Below are 14004 nucleotides of genomic sequence, written 5' to 3' on the forward strand. Positions count from 1 at the left end.
ATCTGACATGCGAGTTCATAAATATTATTATTTAATATTCACGAGTCAAATATAGTATTAAAATAAATTTTGAATTGGCAAATTATGTTATTTGAATGAATAATTAAGTTCAAGTGGTATGACCTTAAAGTCAAGTGCTTTTAGAAAATATGGTATCAGGACCTCCTTTTTATATTTACGGTTTGTTATTAAGGTCGTATTAAAATTTGGTTAAGAAATTTTAATGTTTAGATAGTTAGTTAGTTAATTGAAAAAGACTAATTTGTAAAAAGTACGAAAGTCAATTATTATTAGTATTTAAGTGCCCATTTGTATAATTAAAAAAATGGTTTAATACGACAATATAGTAATAATTGGCAATAATGTACAGCAATGTAGTTAATTTTTAAGCTATTATTTAAAATGTTTTATTAAATTAATGTTTAAGTAATAAAATAATAGAAACAAAAGTAAAATAGATAAGTATCATCTTATCTTGTTTCTTCACCGAAAAGAGAAGGAAGAAACTCCATTTGAGAAGCTTCAAGTTTCAAAATTCTATGCATGTAAGTATGTTTTGAACCTGTTTCTCGTAATTTTTATGTTTTTGAGATTGTTGCAATTAGGTCCAACTAGCTCGTACCTTCATTTTTGAAACTGTTCAAGATTTTGAATATTGCCATTGATGAATCTTTGTGAATTTAGATGTTAATTGATAAATTTGAGGTATTACCTACTATTTATAAGTATTTTGTTAAGTGATTTTTAATGAATTTAATGATTAGGGATTAAATTGTGAAAATAGTAAAATTCAAGGTAAATATTTTGAAATGATTATAAAAATAGGCTGATTATGAACCATACGAAAATCAGCTAGCATGAATTTTTTAAATAAAAATGGTAAATTTGCACGTTTCGGGTTTAGGGACTAAATTGCATAAAAGGTAAAATATTGGGATAAATTTCTAAAATGCTTATGGAAGGACTTAATTGTGTTAGACATATTATTTAAGTGCTAGAATTGTATTAATTGAATGAAAAAATATTATTTAGATCTAAAAACGAATCAAACGGATCTAAACTGAGGAAAAGCTAATGTGTGGGATTAGTCAGCGGCCTCGTTTTACAACTGTAATTGTCGAGGTAAGTTCGTATGTATAGAATTATACGTTCATATATATACATAATGTTACTGTTGATTTATGAATGTATATTTATATTATGTTTAATGTGTGAATTCAAAATCAAAATATTATATTTGAATATAAGGTGAGAAATGATTTATTTGAAAACTATTGAATAATTATGAAATACGATATATGTGATTTTGGAATGATTATGAATTTTTACAGCATGTGTATGGAGATATATGGAAGTGTTTTGATTCATGAAAGTTATAAATTTGTTTAAATGCCCGTTTGGACATAGTAAACGATTAGGATACAATTGACATGCTAATAGGGTTAGAATGCGTGCTTGTGTGATATTTACCTGTTTCCACATTTTTGCGCTGCCTGCACTTCGATGTCCCTATTATGCATCTATGATGCCTCTAGTGTGGTGTAGTTACCTGAGTACTCGAGTCAAGTTACTAGTTCATATGAATTAGTAAATGTGAATGGAATTTATAAAATTGTTTAAATGATAAAGGCTAATTGATAAACCGTAATTTATACATTTTTTACCCCATGTTTAACACATTTTATGGATGATTTCCCGTTAGAATTGGTGAATTCGATGCTTCTAATGCTTTAATTTCATATTTTATACTTAGGAGAGCATAGGAGAGCGAAAGGAACGAGAAACGGGCCAAAAATAGAGAAAAATGGGTCAAAGTATGAATTCAACATGGCCTGGACCTCCTCACATGGGCAGACCACACGGCCGTGTCAAATTGGCATATTCGAAGCACGACTCACACAGGCATGTCTCTGTCAAGCCCAAGTTGAGTCCAATTCAAAAAAGGCCAATTTTGAGGGTTTCTAGGCATTCTAAAGCCTATAAATACACCCTAGAGAAGGAAAGTAAAAGGAAACACACGGAGAGGAAGGAAGGAATTACTCGAAGAAAGCCAATTGACCCATCTCGAAAGCCAGAGTCACCATCAAGACTGAATATCTCCCTTCAATTTCCCTTCAGGAGTTTCGGATTTTCTTTATGTTTTGTATTCGTTATTCTTTTGAGATGTTTGCCTTTTTAGTTATGAACTAAATCCCCTAAATACCTAAGGGGAATGAAACCTAAGACGAATCTTGTTATTATTTTTTGAATTGTATGATAAATATTTAACTTGTTCTTAATTATGTGTTCTTAATTCTTTTTTTGATATCCCAGGATACTGATTCAAGGTCTTATTCAGAGGAGGAATAGACCCTGTCTAAGAGTACATTTATCATAATTAAGCGGAGTTGTTTGCGTGCCTAGACATAGAGTGACAAGATTTTGTCGGATTAGGGTGAAACCTAATAAGGGGACCCATAGATCGAGTTAATGCAACCCTAGGGTGTTAATTAGAGAAGAGTCTCAATTATTCAATCTAGGGATTAGACGTTATTAGCCCTAAATAGGGATAATAACATAACTTAGGGATCTCTACGGAACAAGTTAAATGAATAAATCGGCTTATTCGGAGCCAGAATAACAAGTACAGTCTAGATGGATTTTTACTTAGGTATTGTCTTAATTCAATCGTTTTCCAAAAGTAATCCCCTAATTCCATTCTCTGTGAATTCTTAGATTAGTTAATTAGTTAGTGAAAACAAAACCCCCTTATTCTTTGGCTAGATAATAAAAAGACAGTCATTACTAGTACTTTTAATTCCTTTGGGTTCGACAATCCAGTCTTGCTAAAACTATACTATTGTTCGATAGTTACACTTGCCTGCATCGCGACAATAGTTAGTTTCAAGAATGATTAATTATAAATATTTAAAACTTATCACACAAAATCGCGTTATCAAGTTTTTGGCGCCGTTTTCGGGGAACTAAGATATTAGGAACGCTCAATTTTTATTACTTTAGCCATTTATTTTTCTTGCAATTTAATTTTTATTTATTATTATTATTTATTAATTTACTTTTCTTTCTCTTGGTAGGTTTTATAGTTTATGACTAGAAGAAACCCGTCAGGACTACTACTTTTTGACGAAGAAATCGATCGCACAGTTTGCAGAAACCAAAGAGAAATAAGGCGAAGCTTAAGATACCCAGAGAACGAGCAAGAGGACGATACTCAACCCCCAACCAAAGAGATGGCTGAAAACTAAGACAATCAGCTACCTCCTGTAATTGCGGTTAATCAAAATCCTACTCCACGCACTATGTATGATTATGCTAAACCTTCTTTAACAGGAACTGAATCGAGCATAGTTAGACCTGCTGCAGTTGCAAATACTTTTGAACTAAAACCTAACACTATTCAAATGATACAGCAATTTGTTCAGTTTGATGGTTTGCAGGATAAGGATCCCAACGCTCACTTAGGAAACTTTTTGGAACTATGCGATACATTTAAAATTAATGGTGTTTCTGATGATGCCATTCGTCTTCGGTTATTCCTTTTTTCATTGAGTAACAAAGCTAAACAGTGGTTGAACTCATTACCATGAGGGTCAATCACTACTTGGGAACAAATGACCGAAAAATTTCTATTAAAATATTTCCCGCCAGCTAAAATGGCCAAATTACGTAATGATATCTCTTCGTTTGTGCAGATGGACTTAGAAACTCTTTACGATGCATGGGAGAGATACAAAGGACTTACTGAGAAGGTGCCCTCACCATGGGTTACCGCTTTGGCTTCAGGTTCAAACGTTCCATAATGGCCTGAATCCTTCGACTTGGCAAATGGTTGACGCAGCTGCTGGTGGAACCATCAATAATAAAACACCTGAAGATGCTTATGAGTTTATAGAGGAGATGTCACTAAATAACTATCAGTGGCAAGTCATGAGGACAAAACCAACTAAAACAGCCGGTGTTTATAACGTCGATTTAGTCACCATGCTCTCTAATCAAGTAGAACTCTTGAATAAGAAAATTGATGGTTTTCTTAGTTCTTCACAGGTTCACCCAGTAATGCAGTGCGAAGCAAGTGGAGGTGGATCATACAATTCGAAATACCAACCTTGTGGCCACAACATGGATAACGAGCAGTTAAATTGCATGGGTAATAATTGTCGATCTCAAACCAATCCATATAGTAACACTTACAATGAAGGTTGGAGAAACCACCCAAATTTCTCATGGGGAGGCCAAGGAAATCAGAGACCACCTCCAGGCTACCAACAACCACCCTACCAACAAGAAAAGAAGCTGAACCTTGAAGAGATGCACTCAAAGTTTATATCAGTGTCAGAAACTCGTTTCCAGAACACCGAGATAGCACTTAAAAATCAACAAGCGTCGATCCAAGGGCTTGAAACTCAGATAGGATAGCTGTCCAAACTAATTTCGGAAAGACCACTAGGAAGTTTACTAAGTAACACCAAATCAAAAGAGCATATAAAAGCAGTTACACTAAGGAGTGGGAAAGTATTAGCAGAATCTAAAAAGAATCTAACACAAGAAGCCGTAGTAAGAGAAAGGGGGGAAGAAAAACTCGAAAATAGTGTCAAACCAGTGCTGAAGTAATATAAACCACCAGTTCTATACCCAGCAAAATTGAAAAAAGATCGCATTGATGCACAATTTGGTAAATTTCTTGAACTTTTTAAGCAATTACATATCAACTTACCTTTTGTTGAAGCCATCTCGCAAATGCCTACATACGCAAAATTTTTGAAGGAGCTTCTAACAAATAAAAGGAAGTTTGAGGACTTATCTATAGTAGAACTGAACGAGGAGTGCTCAGCCATACTCCAAAACAAGCTGCCAACCAAACTGAAAGATCCAGGAAGTTTTACTATCCCTTACTTAATTGGTAGTTTGAATGTTGAGAAAGCACTAGCTGATTTAGGTGCGAGCATTAATTTTATGCCATATAAAATGTTCAAACAACTTGGTCTTGGGGAACCTAAACCTACTAGAATGAGTATTCAATTAGTCGATAGATCTGTTAAATATCCTAGGGGTATTATAGAAGATGTACTTGTGAAAGTAGATAAATTCATATTTCCTGTTGACTTTGTTGTGCTTGACATGGATGAAGATGTGGAAGTACCCTTAATTTTAGGGCGCCCATTTTTAGCTACTGCTAGGGTTGTAATCGATGTGGGTGACGGTAAATTGGTACTTAGAGTAGGTGACGAGGATATTATCTTTAAAATTTATGATGCTATGAAGTTCTCTAAGGAACATGATAATTCATGTTATTTTATTGACTCTATTAATCATTCTACTCAAGACTCTTTTTAGGAAATTGTATCCAGCTCAAGAAGAGGAGACAGATGATGAACCTAATGAGCATTCTTCAAGACAAGTAGAATATGAGGGCATTAAGATAAACGATGAACTTAAGCAAAAACCCTCTATTGAGGAGCCTCCCAAACTAGAACTTAAACAATTACCAAACCACTTGGAATACGCATTCCTTGGAAATAATTATACATTACCAGTTATTATTGCTTCTAACTTGCAACCCAAGGAGAAAGAGGAATTAATCCAAGTATTAAAAGAACATAAAAAGGCCATATCTTGGAATTTTTTTGACATTAAAGGAATCAGCCCTTCTTTTTACACCCACAAAATTTTGATGGAAGATGAATACAAACCGTGTGTGCAAGCTCAAAGACGACTGAACCCCAACATGAAGGAAGTTGTTAAAGCCGAGGTAATTAAACTTCTAGATGCTGGAATTATTTATCCTATTTCTGATAGTTCTTAGGTAAGTCCAGTGCAGGTTGTCCCTAAAAAATGAGGCATGATGGTTGTGACCAACGAGAAGGATGAATTAATCCCAACAAGGACAGTCACAGGATGCAGAGTTTGCACTGACTACATGTAATATCCTGATTTTGGGCCTAGTCGGAATAGTGGTTTCGTGACCACAAAATATGAGATAGAAATAATTATTTTATGATTATTTTGAGGTCTATGATATGATTTCATGATTGTGTGAAAATTTCGTGAAGAAATTTTATGCATAAAGTGCTTAAATTGAAATTAGGGACTAAATCGAATAATTTGTAAAACTTGCATTCTAGAAGTTTCTAGTATGAAATTGTTTTGAAATATTAATTAGGAGGTCTTAAATAGAAATTTTACCAATTTCTAAGTCTATGGACAAAAATTGGACATGGATGGAATTTTTAGAAAGTTTAGTAGTAAGGGCATTTTGGTCATTTAGGGGTAAAATGAATTAAAATACAAAATTAAAAGCCAATTTTGCTCATCTTCAACCCCATGGCCGAATATAGCAAGGAGAAACCATGGCTAGGGTTTTTCAAGCTTCCAAGCTCGATTGTAAGTCCGTTCTAGCCTCGTTTTTAATTATTTTTACGTTTTTAGGGTCCCGGTTGCTCAATTAAGCTTATGCTAGCAATAATTCAACCTAGGGTTCATATTTGGAAAAATACCCATAGGTGAAATTTGTGTATTTTGGTGTTTTATGATATAATATGAGGTTTTAAATTATGTTAGACAACTTGTACTACTCGGTTTTAAGCGAAAACTAGCAAAAGGGCTTAATCGGTAAAAATACCTAATAGTCATAAGTACATGTTAGAGTGAGAATTTGATGTTGCCATAGAAGGGAAAAATGATCAGCATGTCATAAAACATAAGAAAATAGGCTGAAGTTTAATTTACGAGCTTTGGGGCAAAAGTGTAGATATGCAAAAGTTTAAGGGCAAAATTGTAATTTTTCCAAAATATGATTTTGGGTCAATTTGAATAATGTGAGTCCTAATTAGACTATATTTTAAATGATAGAGCAAGGAAAACTAAAATTCAGGCTAAAATGGGGAAAATACCAAGTTGTGGACGAAATGGTAAAAGTAGCCATTTTCGCATACGAGGTAAGTTCATGTGTAAATGTAGTAACATAATTGTCATTTTAAGCAATTTAATGTTGTTTATATGATATGATGCTGATTATTATCATGAAATATTATGCTTTGTGGTTATTGTTGAATAATATGTAATTATGTGAATTACTTGATGAGTATGAACTATCACTGAAGTATCAATTTCGATATTCCGTGGAAGATGGCAAAGATGTGTGATCGAGGAAAACGCCCGTTTGAACCTTAGGAATAGATTAGGATACAAATGACATGTCATTAGGATGTTTGGGCATCCGAAATCGTTGAGTTGAGTCCAAGTTCACTTATGGATGCAAATGTTCGAACTCGTTGAGTTGAGTCCGAGTTCGAGAGATGTAACTAGGCATCTGAGCTAGTTGAGTTGAGTCCGAGTTCACTTATGGATGCGAACACCCGAGCTCATTGAGTTGAGTCCGAGTTCACTTATGGGCGGGTTACATGGTAGCTTGGCTACATATGTAGCACTTATGTGCAAACTTTCCATGTATCCGAATTATATTCCAATGTGTTCAACGAGTAAAATTCTACTCAAGCGGAGGAATACTCGAGATGAATGGGACGTATTGGTAAGTGTTGTGAAATGAATACTTTGAACAGGTATGTACTTAACCATCGCATTGAAAACTCGATATAACAACAATATGGTAAGATGATAAATGAAAATGTGATATGAATGTCTCGGTGATGATTATGCAAATGATGTTTTATGTTTGCTTATATAGTTATGTTACTTGCTATTTGCATGTGAACTTACTAATCATTTATGCTTACTCCCTCCTTTTCATTCCTTGTAGTGTTGACAAGCTAGCTCAGAAATCGAAAACGGTCGGAGGCACGCTCACACTATCCGTATACCATCTTGGCATAATGGCTTGTATATTTTGAGTATGGCATGTATAGCATTATAATCATTTTGTGTATATGGTCTGATGATATGGTTATTGAGTGGTATGGAAATGCTTGGTAATGATTAGCCATTGGAATGGCTAATCATGATCATATTTGGTGTTATGTATGCTAAATTGCTAGCTACTCCATGGAAACCATGAAATAGGTAAAATTTACCATAAAATAGATTCAGTCAGCAGTAGTGCCGTGAGTTTGAAAAATCACTAAAAATAGTAGAGATACAATTAGATGATGAATAATATAGGTAATTGAATAATTATGAGTCTATTTTCATATGGATGGAACAAAACAGGTATATGAGTTATATTTTATGATATGTTTAAATTTTTGTGAAATAGGGCCAGAGCAATTTCTGGATCCCCTGTTATGACTTTGGAAATTCACCATAAATTTTTCAAAGATAATTAGAAGTCATAATTTATATGTACAGATTTCTTATTGAGTCTAGTTTTATTAGAAGCAAACTTTATAGTCATTGAAACTCTGTACAGGGAGATATTTGATTCGTAATACACAGAGGTCAGAGCAGTCAAACTCTGAAACAGGGGAGACTTTAACTAATAAACTATACTAATTTGCTCTATCAAAAATTCTATAAAAAAATTAGTAAATAGATATATGAGTCTAGTTTTAGGGAAAATTTACAGAATTGTATTTCGAGTTTCTTAACTCGAGATATGAATTTTTAAGCGACTATGACGCAGATTGTTAGCTTGACTGAAAATTTTAAAAATAAATTGTTTGAGCTGTTTAAGTAATGAATTAAGTCTATTAACACCTCGTGTTCGACTCTGGCGACGGTCTCGGGTACGGGGTGTTACACTACAGGAAACTGAATGATGCCACAAGATAAGATCACTTCCCCTTTCCATTCATTGACCAAATGTTGGAAAGATTATTTGGGCATATGTATTACTGCTTTCTAGACGGACTCTCTGGTTACTTCCAGATCCAAATAGCTCCAGAAGATCAAGAAAAAACAACATTCACATGCCCATTTGGTACGTTTGCTTATCGTAGAGTGCCTTTTGGATTATGTAATGCTCCTGCCACTTTTCAGTGCTGTATGATGGCCATCTTTGACGAACTCATGGAAGATATCACGGAAGTATTTATGGATGATTTCTCGGTATTCGGTAACTCTTTCCATCTCTACCTTAAAAATTTAAAACGAGTTTTAATAAGATGTGAGGAAACGAACCTTGTCCTTAACTGGGAGAAATGTCACTTCATGGTTCAAGAAGGTATTGTATTAGGGCATAAAATTTCCAGTAAAGGGATTGAAGTGGACAAATCTAAAATAGAAACAATCAAAAAATTATCCCCTCCTAGTTCGGTTAAGGCTATTAGAAGCTTTTTAGGACATGCTGGTTTTTATAGAAGATTTATTAAAGATTTTTCTAAAATAGCTAAGCCTTTGACTAAATTGCTAGAAAAAGATATACCTTTTAATTTCAATCAGGAATGTTTAGAAGCATTTAATACTTTGAAGGATAAATTAATTAATGCTCCAATCATAATTGCACCTGATTGGAACTTACCATTTGAATTAATGTGTGATGCGAGTGATTTTACAGTAGGTGCAGTATTGGGACAGCGAAGAGACAAGCATTTTTAACCTATCTATTATGCTAGCAAAACTTCGACAGCTGCACAAGAGAATTATACTACTATGGAAAAAGAATTGCTAGATGTGGTTTTTGGATTTGATAAATTTCGATCATATCTCATATTGTCTAAAGTTGTTGTTTACACTGACCATTCTACCTTTCGCTACCTTTTAACTAAAACTGATGCAAAACCTCGACTCATTCGATGGATTCTACTATTGCAGGAATTTGACTTGGAAATTCAGGATAAGAAAGGAGCTAAAAATCTCGCGGCTGATCATTTGTCCAGGCTTGAGAACTCCAATACCAAAGAACTAGATGAAGTTGAAATAAATGATTCGTTTCCTGAAGAACAATTTTTCACTATATCAAACTCCGAGGTACCTTGATTTGCAGCTATCGCAAATTTTTTAGCCGCTAACATTATCCCAAAAGGGTTAACACCCAGCAAAAGAAGCAATTCTTTAATGATGTGAAAAGCTACTTTTGGGACGACCCCTTTCTTTTTCGTAGATATGCAGATCAAATCATTAGAAGATGCGTTACAAGATCAGAAACATCAAAAATACTAGAACATTGCCACTCAGGGCCAACTAGAGGACACTATAGTGGAACTAAGATCGCACATAAAATACTTGAATCGGGTTTTTACTAGCCTTCATTATTCAAAGATGCTAACAGGTATGTTACTTCATGTGACAAATGCCAACGGACAGGTAACATATCTAAACGTGATGAAATGCCTCAAAACTATATGCTTTCATGTGAAATATTTGACGTTTGGGGTATCAATTTCATGGGCCCATTCCCCAGTTCATTTGGGAATAAATACATCTTAGTAGCAGTTGATTATATGTCCAAATGAGTGGAAGCCCAAGCTCTACCTACTAATGATGCTAGAGTGGTAGTACGTTTCCTTAAGGAACTCTTCTCAAGATTCGGAATGCCTAGAGCAATTATCAGTGACAGGGGCACTCATTTTTGTAATACCCAATTTGAAAAAACTCTTAAGAAATACGGAGTTCATCATAGAACAGCCATCCCATACCATCCTCAAACTAATGGACAAGTTGAAATGGCAAACCGAGAAATAAAACGGATCCTTGAAAAATAGTAGAATCAAACAGAAAAGATTGGACAATGAAAGTAGATGATGCCTTATGGGCTTACAGAACTGTTTTTAAAACCCCCATAGGGACATCACCATACAGACTTGTTTATGGAAAAAGTTGTCATCTACCATTCGAACTAGAGCATAAAGCTTTTCAGGCTATTAAATTTCTAAACCTTGATCCCGAACTTGTAGGAAAAAATAGGTTGATGCTGCTGAACGAACTTGATGAGTGGTGAGCCAATGCATAAGAAAACTCACGCCTATACAAGGAAGCAACAAAGCGGTGCCATGGCACTTGTTTAAAGCGACGAAAACAATTTGATGTTGGAGATCTTGTCCTTCTATACAACTCAAGACTCAAATTGTTTCTTGGGAAACTTAAATCACGATGGTCAGGACCTTTCGTAATTCAATCTGTTCTGCCATATGGCACAATAGAGGTAAGTCACCCATCACACGGTACTTTCAAAGTAAATGGACATCGTCTCAAACTTTATAACGATGAGAATTTTAAAGACGATGGAGAGGAGCTACGACTCCACAAACCGCCCTGAATAGACCAATAAGGTAACAGTCGAGCTTAGAATATAAACAAGCACTTCTCGGGAGGCAACCCGAGTACTAACAGTTTTAAATTATTTAAATTTCAATTTTTAAACATCTAGGTCACTAACAAAGTCTTTGAAGCCCAGGTTCCCAAAGCCACAAAGCAGATCACACGATCATGCTTAAAGCCATGTGACCAACACGGACGGAAACACAGTTGTGCGATACGACCGTGCGAAAATAGGGTAAAAGTTATCTTTCCCAACACGAGATGCGATAAGTGGCCATGGGCATGCGACCTGGCCTTGGTCAAATCTTCCAAATGCACACGGGTGTGCGACACGTCCGTGTCTGCCACCTGTGGACAACACTGTCAAAATAACATGGGCATGCGTAGAGCTACACGATCGTGGGACAAGCAAACCACATCACACACGGTCGTGTAACATGATCATATACCCACACGGCCTAGAAACACGGGCGTGTCCGAAGGCCGTGTGACGACATCTCACTTCGCGACAAACACGGGCTGGACACGATCCACACGAGCGTGCGAACTGGCCATGTCACTTGAAAAGTTAGATTATCTATCTTCTTTTATTTCTCTTTCATTCATTTTTGAAGATTCTTTTGTTTTTAAACACGGCTTATCTTTATGATTACTACCAAATTATTCCCCCAATTCTCCTTTTGTTCTTCAGAATCATGTTTGTCCTCCAGCTTTATTTCCAACAACTCGCTCTCGCTAATCCAGGAATTTCATCCATTTTTAACTCAGGAAGTTTCACTTCTCTCCCTATCTTATTTTTATATTATTATATCTATCTTTGTACATTGAGGGCAATGTACATCTTAAGTGTGGGGGGTATTTATTTCATTATCAGAAAAATCCCTGAATGACTGCTTGTTCTCTTGAAAAGCTCTCATAGCATATTTAGGATAATTTTTTTTAATTTATGATTTTGATTGATATATCTTGAATTAAAACAGAGGCATTTATGCATTGATTGTTTAAAATTTAAGACATTAGAGAATCAAGCATGAGAAGTTGATTTTTAAGAATTTAAAATCTTAGGTTGTTTCCCCAATGTTTAGGTATTACTTTGAGTTGGAATTCACAAGTTCTAAACATCAAAAAGCCATAATTTTTGAGAGATTTTTGAGCCTTTTGAGCATCTATTAATTCTTTCATGCTCACTTTTATTATTACTTTGAGTGCGTTAGTATTGAACTATTATTCTAGAACTTGCTTGATTATGCATGTCAAGACCACACAATTTGATTTGATATGTCAAAATGATTAAGGCACTTAGGATTAACCCACTCATGCCATGAAAAGCCTACCTCCATGATTAACCCTTAGTAAACCCCGTTGAGCCAACAAGCCATTTCTTGTATGACCCTTAATATTAACCTTTAACCCATTATTGTTGAAATCCCTTAAATTAATTTGATCCCCATTTTTTTGTCGAGATTGGAATTGAAATAGTTGCTTAGCTAAGTTTTATTCTAGTTTGTATTTAACTTGTTCTTAAAAAAAAGTGTATACATCTTAATAGTAGTAATCTTCTGAGCTAAAGAAGTTAAAATTCCATATTCTGAGAAAAGCTCTGTTGTACGCAATTGAGGACTAGCCATTTTTCTAGTTAGGCAAATTTTTCAAGTCAATCTCGATTCTAACCTTTTCTTTCAGCTTGTGACCACAACCCCTAACCAAGCCTCATTACAACCCTCTAAAGACCTTTTGATTGATGTATCATCTCAATTTATAGTGGTGGAGATTTGATTTTCATGCAAGCCTATGGTAATAATTTTTCATTATTGACTATTGAGTGCTTCAATTATTGTCCTTAAACACCTCGAGTGATTTGAGTGAATCTTTAGTGAGGATGTGAAACTCTGTGATATTCTGAATCAAAGGTAACTACTTAGTTGAGGGGAGACACCTATGTTTGCATGATTAAATACTCAACTTGGAATGTTTGAAACTTTTATGTTCTTTTAGTTGAATTCTCAATATATGATTATCTACGGGATTATTTTGAGATATTATCAATAGAAATTATAAATTGAGAATAATTTATTTTGATTATGAGTTGAGAATTTTGCTTGAGGACAAGCAAATGCTTAAGTGTGGGGGTATTTGATAAACCGTAATTTATACATATTTTTTACCCCATGTTTAATGCATTTTATGGATGATTTCCCATTAGAATTGGTGAATTCGATGCTCCTGATGCTTTAATTTCATATTTTATACTTAGGAGAGCATGAGAGAGCGAAAGGAATGGGAAACGGGCCAAAAATAGAGAAAAATGGGCCAAAGTACGAATTCAACACGGCCTGGACCTCCTCACACGGCCAAACCACACGGCCATGTCAAATTGGCAGATTCGAAGCACGACTCACACGGGCGTGTCTCAGCCGAGCCCAAGTTGAATCCAATTTAGAAAAGGTCAATTTTAAGGGTTTCTAGGCATTCTAAAGCCTATAAATACACCCTAAAGGAGGAAAGTAAAAGGAAACACATGGAGAGGAAGGAATGAATTACTGAAGGAAGCTGATTGACCCATCTTAGAAGCCAGAGTCACCATCAAGACTGAAGATCTCCCCTCAATTTCCTTTCAGGAGTTTTGGGTTTTTTTATGTTTTGTATTCATTATTCTTCTGAGATGTTTTCCTCTTTAGTTATGAACTAAATCCCCTAAATACCTAAGGGGAATGAAACCTAAGATGAATGTTGTTATTATTTTCTGAATTGTATGATAAATATTTAACTTGTTCTTAATTATGTGTTCTTAATTCTTGTTTTGATATTCCAGGATACTGATTCAAGATAAGCTCTTATTCAGAGGAGGAATAG

At 34.9% G+C, this 14004-nt stretch overlaps 1 non-coding gene across 1 annotated transcript; it reads right to left on the reverse strand.

The window, feature by feature from the left end:
- Positions 1-3659: 3659 nt before the first annotated feature.
- On the reverse strand, positions 3660-3767 carry LOC121205304 (small nucleolar RNA R71). Its single transcript, XR_005900388.1, has one exon. It is a non-coding gene; the product is annotated as a small nucleolar RNA R71 (small nucleolar RNA).
- Between the last annotated feature and the right edge of the window lie 10237 nt (positions 3768-14004).

The sequence above is a fragment of the Gossypium hirsutum genome, chromosome A08, assembly GCF_007990345.1.
Source record: "Gossypium hirsutum isolate 1008001.06 chromosome A08, Gossypium_hirsutum_v2.1, whole genome shotgun sequence".
Classification (NCBI taxonomy): Eukaryota; Viridiplantae; Streptophyta; class Magnoliopsida; order Malvales; family Malvaceae; genus Gossypium; species Gossypium hirsutum.